The following is a 13,864-nucleotide window of genomic DNA, read 5'->3' on the forward strand; positions in this document are numbered from 1 at the left end:
CAGCTGTTACCAACATCTTAGAAGTACTTTAAATATTATCAAGATGTACAACTATTGAAAAATTAAAAAAATATAATATATCTGATGGATTGAAAGGTAGTCCACTTTGTTTAAATTTTTGTTGTCCCATGCAGTTAAAGAAATCTGTGGCAGAAACCATGTTTAGGTAGAATTCGGTCTATATTTTCAAAATACGCTATTCGAAGTTGTAAGTTTTCTTAGGATGGCTGCTGTATAATTCTGACATGTGTATTTGTCATGAAAGAAGCGCTTGGAAAAATCTTATTTATAGTACAGGCAGATAATCTGATGGTAGTATAGAGAAAACAAATGAGTGTAAAGACTTTCAACAGATTACAAAATTAATATATGATATAGTAGCTACATCATATACTGCAGTTATGTATGCAGCCTATATGAAACTTAAAACTAATCACAAATTTGATAATTATTTATTCATACATTGTGCGTTATCAATAGTATATGCTCAATAAATACCTTTAAGTAATGCTAATTATATAAATTCTTTGATTTTCATAGCTTTTATACTGGTTTTTAATTTTATTTTAAAGTTTTTTGTTATTTTTTTTTTAAGACGTTCAGGAAGCTTGTTAAAATATTTATAAGCTATAAATTTGTGATTTTTTTGCCAATTTCTTTGTTTACTTTTTGGTAATGTAAATTTTTATTATTGTATTGCTAATACTTCTATAAAAATATAAAAAATTCATATAAATATAAATGTGGTGTAATCTTGTAGTCTCAGTCGACCAATCCTCAAATGTGTGGTTAATTGAAACCCAACCACCAGAGAACACTGGTATCCAGATCTAGTATTCAAATCCATACAAAAACAACAAATCTAATAAAATGTACACTATAATAAATGCCCATGCACCCACTAATAATAAAAATAACTCTCCGAAAGACCATAGACAGAAAAGTTCTGGAATCAACTCAACCTGACTATAAATAACATCTCCAAAAACCATGTTAAACAATTAATCGGAGACTAATGCTCAACTAGGTAGAAGAAAGAAGATATTGAAACATCATCAGAAAATAGCCTGCCCAAAACAAAACAAACAAAAACAGCCAGAGAAGTCTCTGGCCGTTTTTGTCAATCTCTGTGAAAACCACAACTTAATCTCAAAATCCACATATTTCAAGAGGAAACCTCAAAACCTGGAAACACCCTGACTATACTAAAGGAGAATGACAACTACACCATGTCTCCATGGACAAACACCACCACAAGATCAACGTAAAAGTCCGTGAGTAGTCCGTAAAAGTACGTGAGTAGACAAGGGTCAAATCAAAATTAAAATTGTCAAAATTAAAATTAAATTTACTCTCCAAACAACCCAAAAAACTAAAAGAAGAATGGAGCCTACCCAACTAATCAAGAATGAAGATTACCAAAATGCAACTGAAAAAAATAACAATCATGGATAAATTCAAAGATCTCATCAAGAACCTTAAACAAATCGCAGAATTAGTCCCAATAAAATCCTGTGGAAAATATCAATGGTGGGGACAGCAAATGTGACGAGACAATGGAAAAAAGACATCAAGCATGGCTATTTCACCAATCCCAAAAATCAGAAACATCCTTCCAAAATCTATTAAAAAAAGAAAAGGAAGGGCACCTGAACCCTAAGGAGAATAAAACGACATCATAATAACACACTGAAGTCAATAAAATAAGAATTCAATAAAACACAGTCGAGAAACTACTACAAAACCTTCAAAAATCAGCTCCAAAAACACAAACCCCCAGCCCCACTAATAAAGAATGAAAACAATAAACTGGCCCATAACAATAAAGACAATGCAGAAATGCTAACTAAATATTTCAAAAAACTCCTTAACTGCGAAGAACCGACAGAACTCCTAAAATTCAACATCAACACCCCAATAAAAACACCACTAGAAAACATCAACCTTCCCACAATAAAAGAAACCTACAAAGCTCTAGGTGAGATGAAATAGAAAGCAGCGGGAAAAGATCAGACTTTTGTAGAAATATGGAGACGTGCAGGAAGATCAGCAAAAATTGCACTTCATCAACAGATTGTCAACATCTGGATCAAAGAACTAACAGAACACTGGAAGACAGCCCTCATCCATCCACTACACAAACAAGGGGCAAAACAGACCCTAACAATTACAGGGGAATCTCACTCCTAGACACAACATACAAAATTCTTTCAAGAATCATCCTCAACAGGATCGGTTCACAACTCGAGAAAAAACTAGGAGAATACCAGGGAGGTTTCAGACTCTGGAAGAGGTGTCCAGATCAGATCATGAGTCTCAAGCTAATAATGAATTACAACGAACAAGAAACAGAGACACTGTGATAACATTTGTAGATTTCAAGAAAGCTTATGACTGTATCCATAGAGAATCCCTACTAAAAATTCTATGACACCTTGGACTATATACCAAATTAATAAACATGATAAAACTGACCCTCACAAACACTAACTTAAAGGTAAAATTCAGAGGCAAGCTCTCGGAACCGTTTGGGATCAAAATAGGACTGTGGCAAGTGATGGGCTGTTACCACTATTATTCAACTGCGTTCTAGAAATGGTAATGAGGGAACGGCTCAAAAAATGCCCCCCAAAATTAAAAATAGTCCAAAAAATCAAAACAAACTGTATTGGTTTCGCTAACAACTTGGCACTGCTAGCAAAAATCAAAAAATTAAATCAGATATTAGAACTTCAAAAAGTAGTAAATAAATTTGGCCTCAAAATATCATTTGAAAGGTCAGAAATTATACCCGAAAAACCAAGACAATTAAAAGTAAACATAAACAATAATAAAATCAAAACAGTAACAATTTAAATACCTCAGAAAAATAACAAACTACAACAATAAAAAACTCGATCCAAATAAGAAGAAACAAGCTAGCTAAAGCTCAAAAATTAACCTGGTACACTTACAATAAATGCAAAAATAAGACATTACAACATAATTATAAAACCAGAAGCCACTTATGCAGCAGAAAACTCTTTCATCTGAACGAACAATCAAAGACAGACTTCAGAAAATCGAAACAATTAGAAATTACATCAATAAAAAATTACATCAATAAAAAATTACCAGAAAGGCAGGCAGTAGTGGACGGTTCTCAACAAAGTTGAATACAGTTAGAACATCACTGGTACCATGCATAAGAGGAGACTAGAATTCTTTGGACATATAAGGATGCATGATTCAAGACTTCTGAAACAGCTAATACAGTATAATCTCAACAAGACAGGATGCAGATGGATCAGAGAAAAAAGAGAGTATCTAAAAGAAATTGGTCTTAACCATAAGATACCACAGAAAGGATAAAATTAAACAAGAAATTCAAGAACAAAAACACTCACTTCACAATCACAAGAAAAACTCACAAAACAAACATTTTCAACAGTAGAAAGGCCACAAAGATCAGAACGTATGAAAAAGTACTGAGAGGACCAGTATTTGGCCCAACAGTCACATCGAAGAGACTTGCATAATGGACTGACTAAAGTGATCCTATGTGATTATAAAAGATAATAAATAAAAGGTAAAGATGCTTAAAATTAAAACATATATCTGCAAATTTACTTTTTTCCCATGTAAAACAAAATAAATGTAATAAAACTTAAACCAAGATTTTTAAGCAAGATTAGCGTTTTTTAAATTAAAACTGTAAAAATAATAAAACTGTTTGGTTCTGTCGACTAACAAGGTAAAAAAAAAAATGACCTTAATTTACCATAACAGGGTCTTTAGACAAGATTCTAAATAAAATTTACATACTTTTTGAAAATAATCAAAGAAATGATACTTATAACTAAACAGTAATTAAGTAAATTAGAAGCTGCTAAATAGCTGGGCAAGAATTAAGAATCCCCACTCACAGTTATATTATGACAGCTGTATTTTGATGCTGCATTAATAAGGTTTAATATTAAATGTAGTGATATATTTTAATTTTTAACTGATTTCAATGCCATAACAGAAGACTATTGAACTACTGTAATTCAGTATTGTAGTAGTAACATGCTGACTTATTTTTGTTATAATGCAGTTTCCTTTTACTTAATATCTTTAGCAAATGAAACATCTTCATCAGAATCTAACCAATGTTAGTAACATTCTATGAATTAACTACATTAATTTCAACAATTTTTTTTTTTTAGTTAATTTTTTCCTTCCTAATCAGACAGTGGGTTTAATTTAAATGAACTGAAAACCTGATAGATGACATGACCAAGTGCCAACTAGGTGAAAATTATTTATCTTCATTACCAAATGAAAATAAATAATTTTCACTAGATGAGAAACTGTAAAATCAATCAGGAGTGAAGCTAATCACTAATTTACACTGTCTACAAATATGTACCACCATTGTTAAGTTAAAAAAAGGTATTCTGTTTCATGATCCACCTTCAGGTTCAATTTTTACTTCAGAAAATATCAATTCCTGGAAGAAACACGAACTTAACAAGTACAAAATAATTTAACAAAATTTATATAACAATTTCCACGTATTTTAGAGGTAATTTTTCCAATTCCCTTAAATTAGCAAGAACTTTTTAATGGAATTATAAATTTATTAAATCTAAACCACAAAAACGTATCTTGTTACCTACCTTTTACATACTGTAATACACTGTACATCTCATTAAAAAGTAAATGGAATTTTTTAATTGCACGCATTGTATTTTGTTAACAACATGTTAATTTTCAGCCAGCTGCATCACTTTGGCAAGTGAAAAAGTAAGTTGTACTTTTACTGTGTTTGGTGATTTTTTATCTGGCTGACTGTCAGATCAGAAAATCTGTCTGACATTCTGCATTAACGACAGAAGTGCAACAAAGCATTTAAGATGTTAAAAAAAGGCCTTTGTGACAGATGCTATGTCACAATCATGGGTTTATAAGGAATATAAATGTTTTCAAGTTGACATTGAAGATGAAACAAGGTATGGACATCCTAGCACATTAATCATTGATGAAAATATTGAAAAAGTTAAAGAGATTGTGCTTGTTAATTGCAGAATAACAATTAGAGAGGTTGTTGACTAAACAGGAATTTCATACGGCTCATGCGAAGTGATTTTTACTATCTTGAACATGAAACAGCTGGCAGCCGTTTCATGTTCAAGATAGTAAAAATTACATTACACTGATAAGTCGCTAATGACGAATTGTTGATGCGACTATAAATAAAAGTATTAATTATTAGTACATGTGAATTATTAGTAGCACATTTATATCAGCAATAATTAAATTGGCAGCTCCTGAAATTGAAACTATAAAGAATACTTATTATCAGGAAGGGATTTTAAAGTATTCTTTTTGATGGAAATTGGGAATAATTATGAGCAGGATCTTTTTGCGAGTAGATTGACCCTTACTTTCCTTAATATATTCTTCAGTACAGTTTTGTCTAAACACCCCTCGAATTTGTGCTAAGGATACAGAAACCTACAGAGTTGTCCTGGGTTTTTGTGCGATTTGGGATACGCTCTGCCTATGGTCCCATCCACTGACTGTGTTCCCTGTTATCATCGACTGTACAAAAAGTTCAATCTGGAGCCGAATTATCTAGGTAAAGCCAAACATTCTGAAATATTTTTAGTGAAAATCTGATTTTCTTTCTTGATGCTATCGTCATATAAGCTTGAAGCTTGTGTGTGGTATATGGAAATGTAGCGTATGAAAAATGCCATGTCTGACCAGGATTTAATAAAATAGTTCAAATGTTATTAAAGTAATGGGTATTGTCTTCAGACACACATTGCATGTAGAGAAAAATTGTTCAAGTCTACGGTTAGGTGTAGAATCTAATTTTAAAGAAGTGCCAGTATAATTTATCGTTTCTTTTGTAATAAGTATATAATGGAAATACCACTGACATCCTTAATGAATCTATTTTTAGATCTATTCTCTTCCTGGCTTATGGCAATACATTTCAGAAACTTACTCGGTTATAGGTTGAGGATCATCTAAATAATCTACCTGCTTGGCTTAACAATTTAAGAAAAAAATTATTCTCAGAAAGAACCATTATGACCAATATGTAGGGGTTGAGGGTCTCCCCAGTGTGGACTATCAATTTAAGTTGAAAGTACTTTTACCTAAATACTAATTTTCTAATTGCAAAGTGAATATCCTTATGATGCATAACTTAATCTGTATTTAATTTCTTTTTTTATTTATTTCTTTTAACTTGATTCCTTCATTAATTATGTTATCTAAGCACAAGACTAGGAAATACAGAAAAAACAATTTTATTTTTTAAAATAAGAACACCCATTTTAAATGATTTAATACCTCAAAACTATCTAAAATTAAAATGTTCAATAACTTATACATTTATTTACAATAAAATACCTTAGTAAGTAATTTTGATACCTTAGTAATTTTTCGTATCAAATTTGAGAAATATTAACACATTAACCACTCACTTTTTTATTTTCGTTAGTATATTTGTACTTTTAATAGAAGAAACAAAATTTTGACACGTGATCATGACTTCTAAATACTTCTTAACATTAATTCCTTCGGGAATTAAATTTTAATACATCTTACCTTCTTTGTGTTTAAACAAGTTTTCAATATTCATACTATTATTATAATCTATTATTTCATAATACTATCTTGTTTTTAATTAAGAATATTATTATCAGCAGTACAATTTTCTTCCTTTAAACAGAAACCTATCTTCAAACATTCTAATAAAAAAAGAAGTAGAATCTACAAACAATGGTTAAAATTAAATAACATGCATAACAAATATTTTTTATGCCATACCTTAACTTTAAGAACATATAAATTTTAAAAATATACTTAGTGCCACATTTGCTATGATTCTAAGCATAAATTTTCTAATCTTTAATTTTATTTAGTTTTAGAGTACTTGTTTAAAGTCATACAACAGTTATCATTTAATCTTACACAGTTATAAAATATTACAAAAAGACCACTATGTACACTATAAAATATTCAGTGAACAGAGGTAAAGGATTATGAAAATACAATCATAGGCACTCGTTTATCTTGTGAATGATGGGAATAGAGAATTCATGGACAATGGTTTCACTTAGTTCTATATTATGAAACTTGTTGCATTAAATTATATATACAAGTGTGAGTGTGTGTGTGTATATATGTGTGGTGTGTATATATACATACATAAACTTATACATAATCTCTTATATAACCACGAAAGTATAGATGGTAATTTTATACACTCACACGTATATATAAAAATACATATACAGCAGTGAACAAATTAATCCGAATAAAGGTAATTTTTTGTTCTGTTGTAGGGAATTTTCATTCTGTGGCAGACTGTTTGCTGTTTGGTGTTTCAGGTTATGTAGTTAGTTCATACACAAACAGGTTTTTGTGCTTTTATAATTCATTGTCAATTAGTTTTTGGTGATCTTGTCAATTTGTTATATAAGTTTGTTATTTGTTTCTAGTTAATACAGTGGAAATAACCCCATAAAAGCAGTCAAAAATTGTTGCTCTGTCCCAACACACACAAATGACTCAAAGACAGATTGCCAGTGAATGTAGAGTGGAGTTAAGTACAGTAAATGAAATCGTGAAAAAGTTTAGGGAAACAGGTTCCATCTCTCCAAAGAGAAAAAAGAAACCACACCTATACAGGATCGATTAGTAATATGAAAAGGCAAAATTAATCCACGACTGTCAGCTGTTGTCTGACCTTAATAGGGACTTGAGAACCATTAGGACTAATGTTTTTGATATGACAGTTTGTAGAAGATTGTTAGCAGCAGAAAGATTGCTCGGAAACCTTAAAAAAGGCAGTTACTGACACAGGTAATGAAGACAAAAAGACTTCAATGGGCAAAGAAACATAAAGAACGGACTATTGAGATGAGATGTGGAGAAAAGTTACTTTTTCAAACAAGACTCATTTCTTTGTCCAAGGGGAGAGAGTAGCCTACATTCTAAATCAGCAGATGAGAAGACTAGTACACTAGCATACCTACAAGCTCCCAAACACCCTGCCAAAAAGAAGTTTTACATGTGAAGGGTCAGGAGCACTTATACCTGTGGATGGGATGATAATATCGGACCAATACATTAAAATATGCCAAAGAAAAATAGTCCCACTTATGCAGAAGAATCCAGAACTCGCTTTCTAACAGGACGTTGCACCACATCACATGTCAAAGAAAGCAGAAGAGTTCTTCTAAAACCAAAAACTTTGAATGCTCTCATGGCCAGGGAACTCCCCCAACCTGAATCCCATTGAAGATTTATGGGCCATACTTAAAAGACTTGGGAAAATGAATTGTACCACAAAAACCGAATTTCAGTGATACAGGTTTGGTTTTAAAATAAAATCATTGTTCTACCTTAGTGGAATCAATGCCAAAGAGGATTAATGAGATAATCAAAAACAAAGGACACAAATTATCAAATTTGAGTATTAAAATTTGATTAATTTTTTATAAACCTAAATATTAATATTTGATTTTTAACTGTTAATTTTTCAAATAACAGACATTTATAACAATATAAAAACGCACTTCAAATGTATCCTGGAATTTTTGTGCCGATCTTATACAGAGTGTAAAGTAAACATCTCACTAGAAAAACTCTCACGGGTTTAAATTTATCAATAGTCAACCAGTCAACTATGGCTGATAGAAATACATATCGATGATCTGCTATAAATTCTATAAAATTTTTGACATATCGAGGGGCCATCCCATCTCGTATTTATATGACTTAAAAATTATTTTGGGGTTGAATATGTAGTACATTAATGGTTCAAGTCATTCAGAGAATACTAGTAGAACAGAATTAGTGAATTGTACACTTCATGGCCAAGAAAAAACTTTTATTAATGAAGACTGAATGAATATTTATTCAAAAAACTGGCCAACTATTATAAAAGAAATCATTAAAGAATTTGAAACAAATATTGGAAATGTAGAGATGATCATACAGATTATTTTATACTACACGTTTCCCACCTTCTGAAGCTTGAAAACCAAGAGTCACATAACTTTCCGATATAAAAATTAGTCAACTAAATAAATAAATTCTGATTTATATTTGAATCCCTCTTGAACAAAGTAGCCTAATTTCAATACTAGAATCATTTCATTACTAAATTGTTTTTATATTAAAACGATACTTTATATACATATAGTACTTTAATATTAAAGTATTATTTATATACAGTAATAGTAATAATTATATGTCTAGCAATTATATGAATTCTAATGTGACAAAGGATGTCTCAGGAATAATCATTCTACCAGTTTGAGCTAGTGTGAATAAAGTTAAAATGGCAATAACCTAAGCCACGTTAAATGAACCAATTTCTGTAGATTAAACATCTCTGGGTGCAGTTTTACTACATGCTGCAAGTATTTATTAGTAGTAGTAAATAAAGATCATAGCAATCAATTCCTCTTACATTTATTTTTAGAAAATAATGGAGCAGATTAGGAGGGACATCACAAATATGGATAATAAGATAAGTTTAATAATTCCTTGTAAATAATGATTCCTTAATGAATTGTGATTTTTTGCTTAGCACATATGAATATTTTATACTTGCTAACATTTGTTTATAATATATTTAAAACTATTAGAAGTGTATTTGTTAAAAATTGAATGGGTAATCCAAACAACATTGCAACCATTTTTTCCAATCTTGGGCTTATTATTAAATTACAATGTGTCAAACGTGTTATCATAGGTAGATAAATTTTATTATAAATTTTGATATAATATACCTGTTTTTCTTTTTCAAAAAATGGTCTTGGAGGAATAACATTTTAAGTGAGAGTAGTATGGTTGACAGCCCACAAGTTTTGATATCTAATCTCATGGAAAGCATTTGAATAAGGGTAAAAGCAGAAAAAAATAACTTAGTACTAAGGTTTAAGGGACAATCAGGCACTGGTTGATTTTTATACATATGGATTCTCATTGTTACCTCCAAATAACATGAGTAGAATAACGTACCAACAAAATCTTATTTTTCTCTTCATAGATTTACTTATTTAGACAACAATAATAATAATAATACTAAACAGAGTAAAATGTAAAAATATGAAGCTTATGAATGTTATTAAATCCAGTGCAAGCTAAATTACAACAAAAAAATGAGGTTTTATTAATCTAACTTCTTTACGTTTGCAACAGAAGTATATCAGGAATGTTATGTGGTATAAATGATTGTATATATTAAAAAAATATTAATTTTTTTAGCTTAGAGACTAACAAAAATTTAAATGGAACTCAATTTCAAAAATTTAAATAACTTCATTAATAAAAAATACACTATTATTACATAAAAAATTATTTGAGCTCTATACTATTGTCTGGTTGTAAATTATTTTGCACACAAAATTGATTAGTTTAGTTGATCACTGCCCACATCATCTACAACTTTTAAATTATGATAACCAAATTAATGTTCTTATTGCAGTAAAAGAAATTAATTATTAATGATTTATGGATCATTAATGAATTTTTTTGATGTTGTTCATACACTTTATTGTACTATCAATCTGCATGCTTTTATAATAGGTATTGTAAACAAGTAATAGGCATTTCAAATTCATATTTTTTCATAAATTTAATAATTAGTATATTTATTTTTTCTCTTTAGTTATTTTCAACAATATCATTCTTCAAATTGTTTATAAATTAATTACATTAACTTGTATTAAAGTTTATTTCAATAATACAATAGCCTAAGTTGTTAACTCATATTATGTCCTCTTTTTGATTACTAATGCAATGCACATTCCTCTCTGTAAAGACATTCAAAGATAAAAAACATCATCAAAGTAAACAATGTTCATGTGACCAATTCAATTATTCCTTCATAATTGAAGAGTTCCAAGCGATAAGGGGCAAGTTCACAGATGCCCTTTTTGCAAAGATATGCTTGTTTTATTCCCCCACTCAAGTTGCATATGCCTACAAATTTTCATATCAATATCTGTAAAAATATGAAAGTTACACGATATCATAACAGCCATGCTCATCAGCTGTTTTGACAAGTATCCACATGATAGGTTATGTTGTGATTCTGTTAGTGTTTCATAGCTTCATTATAAGTATTTAAGATAGTCTACTGTTAATAGTTTATATAATTTCTTTTATTTAATTTCCGTGAGTATGAATAAAAGTGAGTTTTGTAATATCGAAAGTAATTGTGATGAGTTTCAAGAGGCTGGTTCATTACACAAAAAGATAGGCAAGAAACATAAATTAAATGATCATTATGGAAAAGAAATGTAAAAAAACAAAATGACAATCAGGAAAAGAATACCAGAACAAAACCAATAAAACTGTTCCTAAGAAAACTTTCTGTAAGTTAACTGAATGCTGTCCGAAACAATGCTTTCAAAATGTTAAGTACAAGAGATCAAAAGCAACTTTACAATAATTTTTATGCTCTTTCTGATTATTCTAAGGAGTCTGTTTTTATTAAACAACTGCATGATATTGCAAGATATTAAATCCCATAAAACTGAAAGAAGAATGAACATCTTGTGAGAATATAACCTTACCTTGTCAAACCAAAGGCTTAAAGTATACAGGAAGTTAATTTTATCACTTTTTCAAATATCTGAAAAGCATGTGCATTGTGTACAAAATAAATTTCAACATGTTAACTTTGTTAACAATAGGGGAAAACATGGGTATCAGCCCAATAAAATTGACGCTCTATTTGGCAAATGGTTGACATGCATTTAAAGGAAATTCTACACTGCGAGTCTCAATACAGTCATAATAAATTTAGAAGGTTATATTTCCTAAATCCCTCTTCAAATGTCATATTATTAAATATGTTCAAAGCATATTATTTTGACAAAACAGAAGCTTAATGTGGAATATAAAACATGTCATAATATAAGTATTTCTTGCATAATACACTCTGACACAGCATGTATTAGGTTTGACATATCAAGGGACCATCCCAACTCAGATTTTTTATTAATCACTTAAAAATTATTTTGAGGTTTTGCAATTTTGTGTTAATCGCATTCATGAGATTTAAACACAAAAACCACAGATGAATGCGATTTTTGTGTTAAATCAGACAGAGATAAAAAATAATCCAGACAATAAATCTTTAAAATCTAGACTCGCATTACAAAAAAAGAAAATGAAACTCAGAAGATAATAAGATATCACATAGTGCGATACAAAATTATTAGAGTTTGCACAGATTATTGCTTCAGATAAGTTTTAGTTGCTGTGAAATACCTTTGAAGTGTTTACAAAATAGAAGTAAATCCTGAACCTGTTTTACAAAAAAGCATGTAAAAGAATACATCAAGAAAATAAATGGAAAAATGGCCAAATCATCAACATAAGTTCAACTTTTTTTACAGAAAGGAGTAGTAATTTTTACTCATCACCTGTGTCTTTTAGTCTTTTTCTTTTACAAATAATTAATGACATCCACTTTAAATAATTTTGCCAATTTTGATACCAGTTTCATTAAAACTCTTTGAAGAATAACCAAGATCATTTTTAAACACTTGCAAACCTGAAAAAAGAAACACTCAGGCTTTATAATAAAATTCATTTTAACTTTTTAAGAACTTTGTAATCTACAAGGCTAATTTTTGCAAAAAAAAGAAAAAATTAAAAATGCTTCCATTCTTACTTCTGATTAAAATATTGCCTGTACCATACTTTCTAGTTAACTGTTAATCTTTTTTATTTCTTCCTGCCATAATCTGTTTTACAATAACTCCACTGATTTTTTCATTAAGTACATAAGTTGTTAATTTTTAAAATACTAAAACGTAACATTTGCTTTTTTGTTCCATGTACAAAGCTAACCGTTTGCCTGAATATCCTGATTGGAGACATTTTGAAGGAGCCTTTCAATGTTGAAATCTAAGAGAAAAAGACGTCTTTTCATAAAGCATTTTATGCTACTAACAAGATTCATTTATTTTTAAATATATTAATGTAAAATGTGTTAAACTTAAGGTAAGTCAAGGTAAATGTTTTGTTCATTCTGGAACACGAGAATTAACTCCTGTTTGCCAGTCTGCGTTTCTGAAAATTTTATGCTTAAAGAGAGGAAGAATTAGCTTCTTATACTCCTAGCTTATAAAAAAAGTGGAGAATATCCTTGCGAAAAGAGAAGAAGGAATAGAAAAAGTCACAAAAATAATAAGCGAGCTCTCATTAAAAGATTCTTATGCTCACTCAAGTGCATTGAATCGCATTATTGTTGGGCAAAAACAAATATAAAGTATCTTCCTTGTGAAGAGAGCATTAAGTTGTTTTGCAATGCAAGTCCAAAGAACATGCAAATTAAAAATTGCTATTTCGTGATGGTTTTAATCAAAATTTCAATCTAGGATTTAAAGTTCCAAAAAAAGATGTGTTTGAACAAGAAAAAAGATCTGATAATACAAAAGAGGGTCCATGTTTCAAAATCAAATTTTTTTTCATGAACATGTTACATGTTAGAAGATTGATTTGCTGACCCTTAGTTTTGGATGCCAGAAAAATCAGCCACTACCAAGGGTTCCTGATCAGGCGGCATACTATAGTAGGCAGTAACACATATAAATCTTATGATTGACAAAGGTAGTTGTTGTAAAAGTAGTTTCACTTCTGAAAATTATTCAAGTATTGTTAGACCAGAAGACAGGTTCCTAAAAGATTCAAATTTTATTGCCTCTGCAGTATTTCATCACTTATCACAGAATGTGAATGTTAGTAAAGATACTGAAAAGACAATAAGGCGGATGGTTGCGGGTGCCAAAATAAGAATATATTCTTATTGGAATGTGCTACTCTTGGTTAATTAAAAAGAATATAAGAACTGAAC

This window comes from Lycorma delicatula, chromosome 6, assembly GCF_047948215.1.
Source record: "Lycorma delicatula isolate Av1 chromosome 6, ASM4794821v1, whole genome shotgun sequence".
In the NCBI taxonomy this organism is placed as follows: domain Eukaryota; kingdom Metazoa; phylum Arthropoda; class Insecta; order Hemiptera; family Fulgoridae; genus Lycorma; species Lycorma delicatula.